This window comes from Rhinatrema bivittatum, chromosome 9 (assembly GCF_901001135.1).
Source record: "Rhinatrema bivittatum chromosome 9, aRhiBiv1.1, whole genome shotgun sequence".
Classification (NCBI taxonomy): Eukaryota; Metazoa; Chordata; class Amphibia; order Gymnophiona; family Rhinatrematidae; genus Rhinatrema; species Rhinatrema bivittatum.
In genome coordinates this window covers 38,417,973-38,431,202 of record NC_042623.1, presented here as the reverse complement: position 1 = coordinate 38,431,202, position 13,230 = coordinate 38,417,973, and the positions used below count along the sequence as shown (strand labels likewise).

The following is a 13,230-nucleotide window of genomic DNA, read 5'->3' as shown; positions in this document are numbered from 1 at the left end:
AGGTGGGGGAGCTGGGACTCCCAGCCCCAATCATTTTTTGTTAACATTAAATGGGCCTTTTTGAGGGGGGTGGCAATTTCGTCCCCGTAGGGGTTTTGCAACACGGGTAGGAGGGAGGTAGGAGACAAGCCGCAATGTAAGGTTTTTGGGGTTTTTTTAAATGGAACTTTACTTAACCGGATATATTCTTTTTTGAATATAGCCAAATAACTTTATTCATAACCGGCAATATTCAAAAGAATATCCGGTTATGTTTCAAGTTATCTGTTTAAAGTTATCTGACTATGGTTAGTCGGGTAACTTTAATCACGGATATTCAGTGAGTCCTTTATCCCACTGAATATCCAGAACAAGATAGCCGGTTAAATTTAGCTGGATAACTTGTCTACTAAACGTCCTATTTAATATGTATCCCTTGATTATGGACTTCTCCTCCAAAAACATGTCCAAACCTTTTTTAAACCAAGATACACTAACTGCCTTAACCACATTCTTCAGCAATTAATTCCAGAGTTTACTCTAAAAAAATATAATTCTAAAATGATGAAATGGGATTGCTAGGGATGTGGACAAGTTACATAAGAACACAAGAAGTTGCCATACTGGGTCAGACCAAGGGTCTGTCAACCCTAGCATCCTGTCTCCAACAGTGGCCAATCCAATTCACAAGTACCTGGCAAGTACCCAAACATTAAATAGATCTCATGCTACTAAAGCCAGCAACAAGTAGTGGCTATTTCCTAATTGATTAATAGAAGTTTATGGACTTCTCCAGGAATTTATCAAAATCTTTTTTAAACCCATCTACACATACTGCCTTAACCACATCCTCCGGCAATGAATTCAAGAACTTAATTGTATTTTGAATGAAAAAGAATTTTCTCTGATTTGTTTAAATGTGCTGTTTGCTACCTTCATGGAGTGCCCTCTAGTCTTTCTATTATCTGGAAGAGTAAATAAATGATTCACATTTATTCATTCTAGTCCTCTCATGATTTTATAGACCTCTATCATATCCCCACTCAGCCGTCTCTTCTCCAAGCTGAACAGCCCTAACCTCTTTAGCCTTTCCTCATAGGTGAGTTGTTCCATCCCCTTTATCATTTTGGTCGCCCTTCTCTGTACCTTCTCCATCGCAACTATATCTTTTTCGAGATGTGGTGACCAGAACTGCACACAGTACTCAAGGTGTGGTCTCACCATGGAGCGATACAGAGGCATTATGACATTTTGTTTTTTATTCACCACTCCCTTCCTAATAATTCCTAACATTCTGTTTGATTTTTTGACCACCACAGCACCTGAACACAGGTATAATCTAGAACAGAACAAGTCTTATGAAATATAATAAAATAATTCAAAAGAAAAGAAACACAAAATTGGCATAAACAGAGAACTTTTTAACATTACATGTAACTGAACGGACAAGCTGAGGCATTTGTCCAATTAAGAATAAAACTAGAAATACCTTCTTAGATAAGACACTTAGATCACTTGAGATAATTCTATAGGGAATGTTGAAAAAATAATCTATCAGCATGCCCTGACAAAAATTATGTTAACATTATTATTTCTAATAGGATTCCTATTTTTCTTTCAAAGAATATTTCAACAGCGTTTCCCAAACCTGTCTTGGTTCGCCCACAGGCAGCTGGGTTCTCAGGATACCCACAATGAATATAAATTTGCATACATTGGAGACCCAGTGTATACAGACCTACCTCAGGCACGTTCTTTGTGCATATTGCTAAAATCAGACTGGCTGTGGGGCTCAACAGGACAGGCTTGGGAGGCCCTGACTTACAGTTACGCAACGTAATTTCAAAACTCCAGCACGATCCTTCCAGTGAAATCGGATACGTAGTCAAATCTTTCATCTTGCAAAAATATTTGTTATTATAATGCAGACAGCTCAATCCAGTTTGGCCCAGAAGTCAGTAGCTCCTCAGGAGGACAGGACTAGGTTAGTATCCTATAAAAGAGGCGCATTAACATAGTAGTTAAACAAAATTGTGGGTCAGGAACACCAGATGGATCCTAAGACAAGACCCCACTGAGAACACTTAAGCAGCAAACAGGCAATTCAGAATTAAAAAGCAAACCAATAAGACAAGCTATCTGCAGAGGTTTCTAAACACATTTCTAATCACATCATCTGCACTACAATATATTTTGACATATATTTCACCGTATAGAAAATGGAGATGGGTTAAGCACGCTCTGTATCTCTTATTTTTTTTCTTATTTAGATTTATATTCTGCCTTTCAGCCACTTCAAAGCACATTACATTCAGGTAATTTCGTCAGCGTCCGTCAGCAGGTTCTGAATGGAAAGCTTTAAGCACTACTGCATTAGCATCACTTGGCGAGGAAGCGAGTACAGTATTTACCCGCTTTGATGCACGCCAGCCTCTCACAGGCGCTACTGCATAGGACGTATATGATTAACATCCTATCAGCATTAAAATGAACCCAAAGATAACAGTGAAAACTGTTGCACTGCAACCTCACAGACTTCATAAGGCCACCTTTATGATTTTCTATTTTATAAACCTTTCTTCTTTCCTAATCCCCACATTCTCCAGGCTTTTTTTTTTTTCCAGCTATTGTTTTGGAACATATTTGGCACAAACAGGGAATATTACTTATTCTTGCATGTGTCTGAATAACAACAATGAACTACCAAGCTAGCTTTAAATACTTTCTTTGGAAATCAATGCATACGTCAGCCTTTATGACTCTCTCTGACTTCTCAGTGTGCTTCTTGCAGAAATATGGTGATTTAGGAGATGCAATTACAGTTAGCATTCTGAAGTTCAATTCAGCTCTTTGCCGTCGGAATTTATTATTGAAGAAACAAAGGCTTGAGAAAGTGTTCAGGCTGAGGCTTGATTTGCTGCTGACTTATGAATGACTGAACTACAGTGTCATAACAATCATGATATGCACAGTCTCCGGTTCATTATTACAGCAATACATTCATTCAGAACAAAGTGCCCGACTGAACCACAGGACACATTTGGAAACCAGGCAGATCGAGCAAGCAAATGTTGCTTACCTGATGTAACAGGTGTTCTCACAGGACAGCAGGATGTTAGTCCTCACAAATGGGTGACATCGAGGATGGAGCCCACCACGGAAAACTTCTGTCAAAGTTTAAACAGAACTTTGACTGGCCCCTACTGGGCATGCCCAGCAAGGCACTGACCCTGCAGCCAGCAGGGGTCTCCCTTCAGTCTGATTATCAAAGCTACAGGCAGTGCCTAGAAAGTAAAAATAAAACGAACCCAACACCGCGGGGAGGCGGGCGGGTTTCGTGAGGACTAACATCCTGCTGTCCTGTGAGAACACCTGTTACATCAGGTAAGCAACATTTGCTTTCTCACAGGACAAGCAGGATGGTTGTCCTCACAAATGGGTGAGTACCGAGCTGAGGATGTCCCGACCTGCACCAAATGTACCCAACGGTGTGCAGCAGGCACAACAACTGAGGAGAAATTTGGGAAAGGGCATCCGCACCCTACCGGGTAGGTGGAAGGGTGTTGGTACATCAGGTTGGAAAAAGGTTACGCAAGACAGACTGCCCGAAGATGGAGTCCTGTCTTCCAGCCTTGTCCAAACAATAATGGGCTGCAAAAGTATGGAGAGAACTCCAGGTTGCAGCTTTGCAGATGTCAGGAAGCGGCACCGATCGAAGGTGTGCCACTGACGTCGCCATGGCCCTCACAGAGTGTGCTTTAACACGGTCTTGAAAAGGAATGCCAGCTTGCTCATAGCAAAAAGAAATGCAGTCCGCCAACCAGGAAGAAAGAGCCTGCTTACCCACAGGTTGTCCCAACTTATTAGGATGGAAAGAGACGAATAATTGAGTGCTCTTCCTGTGGGAAACTGTACGGTCTAGGTAAAAAGCTAGAGCCCGTTTACAGTCTAGGGTATGCAGGGTCTGCTCTCCAGAGTTTGAGTGGGGCCTGGGAAAAAAGATAGGTAGTATGATGGATTGATTGATATGAAACTCAGAAACTACCTTAGGTAAAAATTTAGGGTGAGTGCGGAGTACCGCCCGGTCCTGCAGGAGCTTAGTGTAAGGCGGATAGGTAACTAGGGCCTGTAATTCACTAACCCTGCGAGCTGAAGTAACAGCCAAAAGGAATAACACTTTCCAAGTGAGATATTTCAAGTCACAGGAGTGCAGAGGTTCGAAAGGAGGTTTCATTAGACGATCAAGAACCAGGTTAAGGTCCCAGGATGGGGCCGGAGGACGCAAGGGTGGCTTTAGATGGAGTAAGCCCTTAAGAAAGCGTGTTACTAGGGGTTGCACTGAAATAGGATTACCCCCAATACCCCTATGGAAGGCGGCTATCGCACTGACATGCATTCTGATAGAAGAGGTTTTAAGACCTGATTCAGAGAGATGCCATAAATAGTCCAAGAATTTGGAGATTGGACAGGAAAGGGGATCAAGGGACTGAGAAGTGCACCATGATGTGTACCTTTTCCATTTGTATGAGTAAGACTTTCTTGTGGAAGGCTTTCGTGAAGCTATCAGGACTCGAGAAACGGAATCTGAAAGGTTAAATGGTTGAAGGACTAACCTTTCAACATCCATGCCGTCAGGGACAAGGCTTGGAGGTTGGGATGGAGGAGGCATCCGTCGTTTTGAGTGAGCAGATGCGGGTCCTTTCCCAGAGGAATGTGCCTGCGGATGGAGAGATCCTGGAGTATTGGAAACCATACTTGGCGTGGCCAGTAAGGTGCTATCAGGATCATGGTTCCTCCGTCCTGGCATAGCTTCACGAGAGTCTTTGACACAAGAGGGAGTGGAGGGAATGCATAGAGCAGACCGGTTGTCCACTTGAGGGAGAATGCATCCCTCGGCCGAGAGTGCTGGCTCCGAATGAGAGAGCAGTAATCGTCCACTTTGTGGTTCTGAGGGGACGCAAAGAGGTCTATGCGGGGAGAACCCCACTTGTGAAACAGAGAGGTCGCTACCAGAGGATCGAGTGACCACTCGTGTGGGTGGAAGACACGGCTCAGCTGGTCTGCCAATACATTGTCTACTCCCGGCAGGTAAGTGGCCCTGAGGTACATGGAGTGGGAGAGGGCTTCCGCCCAGATCTGCGCAGCTTCCTGACACAGAAGGAAGGAGCCTGTGCCTCCCTGCTTGTTTATGTACCACATGGCCACTTGGTTGTCCGTCTGGATAAAGATTATCTGATGAAAGAGATGATCTTTGAAAGTGCGGAGCGCATAGCGGATTGCTCGAAGTTCCAGGAAATTGATCTGGTGTTCGGCTTCCTCTTTGGACCATAACCCTTGGGTTTGAAAGTCGTCCACATGGGCTCCCCAACCGATGTGAGAAGCGTCGGTGGTTAGGATTACTTGCGGATCCGGTGGAAGAAAAGGTAAGCCCTGAAGGAGGTTGACCTGAGTCGTCCACCAGGTTAAGGATAGGCGCAGCGCTTGTGTGACTGTGACTATGGAGGACAGAGGTTGAAAAGCTTGAATCCATTGGTGTCGTAGAGTCCATTGTGTTACTCTCATGGCTAGTCGGGTCATGGGAGTGACTTGAACCGAGGATACCATGTGTCCTAGGAGAATGAGGAACTGGCGAGCCGTGGCAGTGTTCTGAGACTGGAGCTGGCGAGCCAGGGACATTAGGGTGTGGACCCTCTGAAGAGGAAGGTAAGCCTTTGCCTGTAAGGTGTCCAAGTCTGCTCCAATGAAGAATAAGGTTTGAGACGGGACTAAGCAAGATTTCTCGTAATTGACAAGAAACCCTAAGGAAAGGGGTGTTTGAATTGTCAATTTTAGGGAGGATTGAGCTATCTGTTGGGTGGAGGCCCTGATTAGCCAATCGTCCAGGTAGGGGTAGACGTGGACACCTTCCTTCCTTAGGAATGCTGCTACCACTACGAGACATTTGGTAAAGACTCGTGGGGCAGAAGCCAGACCGAAAGGTAGGACACGGTATTGATAATGGTCGTGGCCTACTAGAAACCGCAGATATTTGCGATGGGATTGTGTGATCGCAATGTGGGTATAAGCGTCCTTGAGGTCGAGAGAGCACAGCCAATCCCCTCTTTGTAGCAGAGGGAGCAGCGCGCCTAGGGTTACCATTTTGAACTTCTCTTTTTGAAGGTATTTGTTGAGGGCTCGAAGGTCCAAAATGGGACGTAGTCCCCCTGATTTCTTTGGTATTAGGAAGTATCTGGAATAGAATCCCTTGCCTCGTTGAGAGGGAGGAACGGGTTCTATAGCATTTGATTGCAGAAGAAGAGACACTTCCTGTTGTAATTGAGCCAAATGGGTGGATAGACTCCACGCTTGAAGAGGCGGGGAGTCTGCCAGAAGAGTTATGAAGTTGAGGTGGTAACCCTGTGCGATAATTGTTAGCACCCACTGATCTGAGGTGATCTGCAACCAAGGTTGTAGAAAATGGTACAGTCGACCTCCTACAGGAATGTCTGGAAGAGGGGTTTGGCATGTGTTCTCTACAGGGGAGTCAAAGGCCAACCGCAGGCCCAGGAGGAGGGGCTACAGTAGGTCTTTGTTTCCTAGGCTGACGCGGCTGAGGCCTAGTAGAGGATCGAGCTGGACGAGGCCTGGCCGATGGAGGGTAGTAACGGCGTGGCCGAAAGAACGACTTCTTAGAGTCCTTCTTAAGTGGTTGTTTGGAGGAAACCTCAGACGGAACAGAAGAAAGTTGTTTCAACGTCTCGTGGTGATCTTTCAATTCAGCTACTATTTGCTGAATTTGTTCTCCAAACAAATTGTCCCCTAAGCAGGGTAAATCCGCTAAACGATCCTGGACCTCTGGGCGAAGGTTGGATGACTTTAACCAAGCCCAACGTCTGGCCGAGATGGCAGTAGCTGAAACCTTTGTGGAGGCATCGAAGATGTCATAAGCCGTTCTGATCTCGTGCTTCCCCGCTTCAAACCCCTTGTTAAGAAGGGTCTGAAGCTGTGGCTGGTATTGGTCAGGTAATGTGTCAGCAAAATCTTGCATCTGTTTAAGGATGGCTCTGTTATATTGCGTCATGTAGAGTTGATATGAGGCTATGCGAGAAATCAGCATAGCTCCATGGTACACTTTCCGTCCCACACTGTCTAGGAATTTATTGTCCTTGACCGGCGGAGTGGAGGAGTGTGGCTTGAGACGCTTGGCTTTTCTTTGTGCGGACTCCACCATAACAGAGCGATGATCCAGTTGAGGCTTTTGAAAGCCTGGTGCTGACTGGACGAGGTATGTGGAGTCAGCCTTCTTGTTAACTGGTGATACAGATGAAGGAGATTCCCAGTTTTTCTTTAAGAGATCGAGAAACACCTGGTGAATGGGGATGGAAGCGATGATTTTTGGAGCGTCCAAAAATTGAAGCAGTTCCATCATCTGGTGTCTGTCATCGGTCTCAGATTGTAGCTGAAAAGGTACAATTTCGGACATCTCCTTAACAAAATTAATAAAGGAGAGATCCTCTGGAGGAGATCTTTTTCTACTCTCTGTAGGAGAAGGCGGTGATGGTAAATCTGTGTCAGAAGATGTATCATCACCCCAGGTATCATAGGGATCACTTGGGGGTTGAAGCCCCGATGGACCTGGTTGAGGATCCGAAGGCATCGAAGGAAACCTTGGAGGAACCGGTGGTACAATCGGTACTGGGAACGGCATCGAGGGTTTCGGTGCTGCCGATGGAGTCGGTGCCGGTCTTGGAACCGATGGAGCCAAAGGATAAATCGGTGGAGATATACGAGAAGGCACCGATGGGACCACCCCGGAAGGGGGAATCAGGAACGGTGTTTCTCCCGCCGATGAAAATCCAGTCGGAAACGATGGCGCTGTCGGTGCTACTGGAATTATCGATGGGAGGGCATGTACAAGTGCCTCCATACGTTGTAGTAGCGGTGCCAGCGCTTCCACCAAAGGTTCGGTGGTCGGTTCCTTCCTCGGTGGTGGAGTCGGTGCCGGGGTCGATGCCGGTGGCGGTGCCGGAATCGGTGCCGGAGACGGTGCCAATGGAGGTTGGAATCTTTGCATCGCTTCTCGATGGCCTCCTGGACCAGCCGGTCCAGTTCTGCCCGGAGACCAGGGGTAACAATACCCGGCTCGACGGGAGAGGGAGGCTGAGGCAGAGCCGGAGGGACCACCGTAACCGGTGGGATCACGGCTCCCACACCCCGAGAGGGTGAGGGTTTCCTCGATGCCTGCGAACAAGACGTGGACGGTGCCAAGTCTGATCGAGGCCTCTTAGTCGGTGGCTCGGCTTGTTCAGAGGTCGATGACTGTGGATCCTCGACAGGCCGAGACTTGTGCCGTCGATGGCGATGCTTGTCCTTCCGGTCTCCTCGCCCATCCGGGGAGGGGACAGGAGTCGACGGCCGAGAAGTCATCGATGGTGGACAGTCACCGGAGGGTTGACGATGGTGGTGCAACTTCGACGGTGCCGGTTCCGATGACGTCGATGCTATCGATGGCGTTGGGGTGGGTGCATGGAAGAGGAGCCCCATCTTCTCCATCCTGGCTTTGCGACCCTTAGGTGTCATTAGGGCACATTTGGTGCAAGTCAGGACATCATGCTCACTACCCAAACACAAAACACAAACCCTATGGGGGTCTGTGATTGACATAGTCCGGGTACAATCCGGGCATCGACGGAACCCCGTCGCCATGGCTTAAGGCCAAATTTAGTCGCGGGCTCGGTAATTGCCAACAGGCCTCGAGGGCCAAATTCGACAGTAGTCGAAGAAAAAAGGCAAAAAACTTACCGGTTTCCGCGGAGGTGACAAAAATTTGTCGAAGGGAGACCCCTGAGGGGCAAATTTTCTTCGGAAAGAAAAATACCGAATTCCTGTCAGGAACGTGGTAAGAGAGCTCCTTTCACCGCGTGGCAACTGCTGCGTGGAAAAAAGAAGACTGAAGGGAGACCCCTGCTGGCTGCAGGGTCAGTGCCTTGCTGGGCATGCCCAGTAGGGGCCAGTCAAAGTTCTGTTTAAACTTTGACAGAAGTTTTCCGTGGTGGGCTCCATCCTCGATGTCACCCATTTGTGAGGACAACCATCCTGCTTGTCCTGTGAGAACAGTTTTGCACAGTAAATAGCTGTGTTAAAATGATAGGCTTCTTTTTTTTTTTTTTTTTTTTTTTAATGGACGGTGGGAACAGGACCAGCCCAATGGCCTAATGGCCAGCGTTGCCAAGTGGGAGACCTGGCTTAGGCTGTGCGGATGGGGGCTACTGGTGGTGCAGAGGAAGCTTTTGGCCAACATTACCCAGACAATAATGCCTAAAGAAGCATCTTCTTGATCCAAGAACAGCCTAGGAAACAGCTCAGGAGGGACATGCATCCCACGTGCCTCTCCTCTACCCTGCAGGCTGCTGTATTACTCAGCAGAGGAAGAAAAATTGGAAAATACTAAAGGGTATGCATGTGCACTTGGAAGGGTGAAAAACAATAAATATTTCTAGGCAGCACAAAGACAACATTATAATGGCTTGCTATACTTTAAAGATATTTTAGGGTATTACATCAATATACAGTAATATTCACATTCATTTTAATTTGCTGATGGCTCATATTTTACTTCTGCTATGGCTTGTTTTTCTCAACATGCAATTTATTTTTGCATGTAAGATCAATAGTGTCTGGGGCAAGAAGAGTTTTGGTGGTCCTCATGGTACCCTCTTGTAGCATACTTTCATACCACTTGAAAATTATTACAGCTATTGGCACTACTGAGACTGTATAGCCCAACACGTTTGCTCAGATCTTCTGAGCGAGGCCTCCTAGAGATTCCATCTTTGAAGCATGCACGGGCTTCTCAATACTCGTGAGAAGGCTTTCCCATTGAAGCTTTTACTTTTAGGAACTCCCTCCCAGAATACAGAAGGCTCCAGAACTGCTTCAGAACGTTCAAAATATTGTTAAAGACTTTCTTTTTTAATCTTCCTTCAGGGTTTAATTGATTGCAAGTGTCTGGTAATGTGAGCAGTTCTGACATTTACTGTTGTATACTGTTTCTTCTTTTTTAAACTGTGTATGTAGATTTGTAACATTGCCTAGTAATTTTAGGTGATTCATTCATTTTTAATAAAGATAAAGATCTATTCTTCACGTCATTGGTCCTACATTAAATTTTGGAAACAATATTTTCATCTGCATTGATACACCTGATTCATTAAATATTTTTTCTCAATTGATCAATACTCTTGATTTCAACTTATAGTTCTCTTTTCAGTACAGTCAAAGTATGTCATTTCTTGATATTTTGATATGCAGATCAGATGAAGGCATTACCACTACCATTTACAGAAAACCTACAGATTGGAACAATTTATTACATTATTCCAGCCATCATCCACGATAACTGAGAGACATTATTCCTATTGGTCAGTTCCTTCATCTTCGACGATTATTCACCACTGTCCAAGCTTACACATATTCTGCCGGCATGATTCCGAGGTTTGTTCAATGGTCTGTCCCAGACATAGCCAAGTAGTCAGATTTCATAACAGAGCTTTAATCAAAAGAGCATTTATCAAACATAACAAGCCCCTAACTTACACGCTGCAGGAGAAACAAATGATCAAGATCACTTCTTTACCAGGCAAGTGAGATTTTAGGTCCACACCAGCTCCAAACGAAATTCAAAAACAAGACTTACAGACTCTGTCCATGGATTCATTGTGCCAGCAGAGATTCTGCTGGCTAAGGGTCTGCTATCAGGGGTGATCTTCCATTGGACCACTGACAGCTTCACCGGGTGTGCCCAAATCCTAAATACATGAGGGACAGAAATAAGCTTTTCCAACTCTCCACAGTTAGAATGCCTCCCTAATTTGAATATTTCTTTTTACTGAATCACGCGCACAGCAGAGTGGCCTGTGCGCTAGCCCACTCTCCCGTGACGTTTACTGTATGTTCTCCTTTGCATTCACCTAGATGCATATTGATATGAATACTGGTGTTTATTAAGTCTTCAAGAGATATAGGTGGCTCTATTTGAGACAGCTCATCTATGATTCCGTCCCTTAGCCCAATGTGAAATTGATACCACAAGGGGTCCTCGCTCCATCCCATATCTGCTTGTAGTTGGTGGAAGCAGGCTACATAAGAGAGAACAGGACCTGTTCCTTGTCTAAGCTGCATCAGGCCTCTCTCCACAGTGTGCTCCTGACGTGTGTCAGATAACATTTTTAAAAATTCTCGAGGAATTTTTAAAAATTCCAGGGTCTTCTTCTATGAAGGTAGTGGCCCATTTCAAAGCAATCCTACTACCCAGTATATTTTCTTGATTTCTTCATTAAAGTATTCAGGGGTATAGTCTGAAGTGCAACTCACACTGGTGCAAAAACCTTCAGCAGCAGCACCACTTGCTTTCATCAAATCACTCTGGAATAAGGGGCTAGAGGCTGGAAAATTCCTTCTTATTGCAGCCTCTAGCTGCTGACACTTCTGTTCATATTGCATGTGAGCAGCCTCTAGCTGGTGATACTTCTGTTCATAGTGCATGTGAGCAGCCTCTAGCTGTTGATGCTGGAAAATTCCTTCTTATTGCAGCCTCTAGCTGCTGACACTTCTGTTCATATTGCATGTGAGCAGCCTCTAGCTGTTGATGCTTCTGTTCATAGTGCATGTGAGCAGCCTCTAGCTGCTGGTGCTTCTGTTCATAGTGCATGTGAGCAGCCTCTAGCTGCTGGTGCTTCTGTTCTTAGTGCATGTGAGCAGCCTCTAGCTGTTGGTGCTTCTGTTCATAGTGCATGTGAACAGCCTGTAGCTGCTGGCACTTCTGTTCATAGTGCATGAGAGCAGCCTCTAACTGCTGATGATTCTGTTGCAATATTTAGGCTACCCCATGATATTGGATTTGTAGCACCTGAACCTGCGGCAGCAAGAGGTGAATCTGTTGTTGCTGATTCTCCAAGATAGCCATTGCCAAAATCTATGTAAAAGGCACAGAAGCTTCTTTTAAATTCAGGCAGCAAAGACTCTGTCTTGGTGTAACAGCTTGAGCTGGAGTAACACTGGATCCCCAGTTAATGAATTACCAGGCATGGCTCGTACTTACGCAGCAAGTTGCAACTGTGGATGGACTCACAGAAACAACAAATTAATAAAATAAAACCCATTAACAGAGCACTTACCAACTTTAATTTTCCCTCTCTACTCAGACAGGAATAAGCCCTTTAACCTGAATATATATTAAAAAAAAAAAAAACTGCAGCTGGTTTTTACAGTCAACACAAGCAAACCTGGAACTAGAGCTTTGTGACTCTTTAAGTTTGGGCTGGAACAATCTAACAGCATCTGACCAGGACATAGGCAAGTAGTCAGAGTTCACAAAACAGCTTTAATCAAAACAGCATTTAGCATATATAACAAAGTCCTGTCTTACATACTGCAGGAGAAACAAATTATGTAGGATGACTTCCTTACCAGGCAAGCAAGGTTTTAGTTCCACAACAGTATCAGACCGAAAAACAACACTTACAGACCTAGCCGATGGATTTGTTGTGCCAGCAGGGACTCTCTGCTAGCAAACGGTTTAAATAGGGTGTGCTATCAAGGATGGGTCTCCCTTTGGACCAATGAGCTTTGCTGGGTATATCCAAGCCCTAAATCCCTGAGGAACATGAATAATACTGCTCTTCTAACTCTCCACAGCTGGTATGGCTCACTCTGGTAGGGATCTGAGCCTGCTGTTCCCACAGCCACAGGTTCAAGACTGGCTTTAGTGTCTGCATTAAAAAAAAGTTTTTAAACACATGCTATATGCAAATAAGGATAATCTTAATGTCTAATAAAAGTCCACTCTTGTTTCATTCTTGTTTGATCCAGTTTAATTAAGAAAACAAATCTTTGTCATTAGGAAATTCCTACTCTTCATGATAATTTCACAGATTCACCAGTATTTGCTTTTAAGAAAAAGGAAATTTTAAGAAAAGAATTTGTGGGATCAACTCACTTCATCCATTCTACCACACCCATGAGTGTTACAGGCAAGTATGAACAGTTTAAATATCAAAACTATTTTGCATGCCTTCATGTGCTGGAACTTAACTCATTCATTGATCCCCCAAATACATTTTGAATACTCTCTTCTGGGTCATTTTTACCATAATTCTAAGAAGGTTTTTTGCCATCATTTGTCTATATTCTAAATTATATATCGGCTCAAACAAATGCCATATTAAGACTCATATAGCTGAAAACAAATCTCAGCGCACAAACTATTGCCAC

The 13,230-nt window shown here is 45.0% G+C and overlaps 1 protein-coding gene across 11 annotated transcripts in view; it reads right to left on the bottom strand.

Annotated features, from left to right (window-relative positions):
• The window catches only part of MAGI2 (membrane associated guanylate kinase, WW and PDZ domain containing 2), a 1,548,202-nt gene that overhangs the window by 1,289,646 nt on the left and 245,326 nt on the right, over positions 1 to 13,230 (bottom strand). Inside the window, exon 1 of one of the 11 annotated variants that reach the window (XM_029615856.1) lies at positions 12,427 to 12,497. The exons of the other annotated variants lie outside the window; for them this stretch is intronic. The gene's annotated coding sequence lies outside the window, so the exon portion shown is untranslated. Of the gene's footprint in view, positions 1 to 12,426; positions 12,498 to 13,230 lie in introns of those variants that run through there. 11 annotated transcript variants of the gene reach the window in all.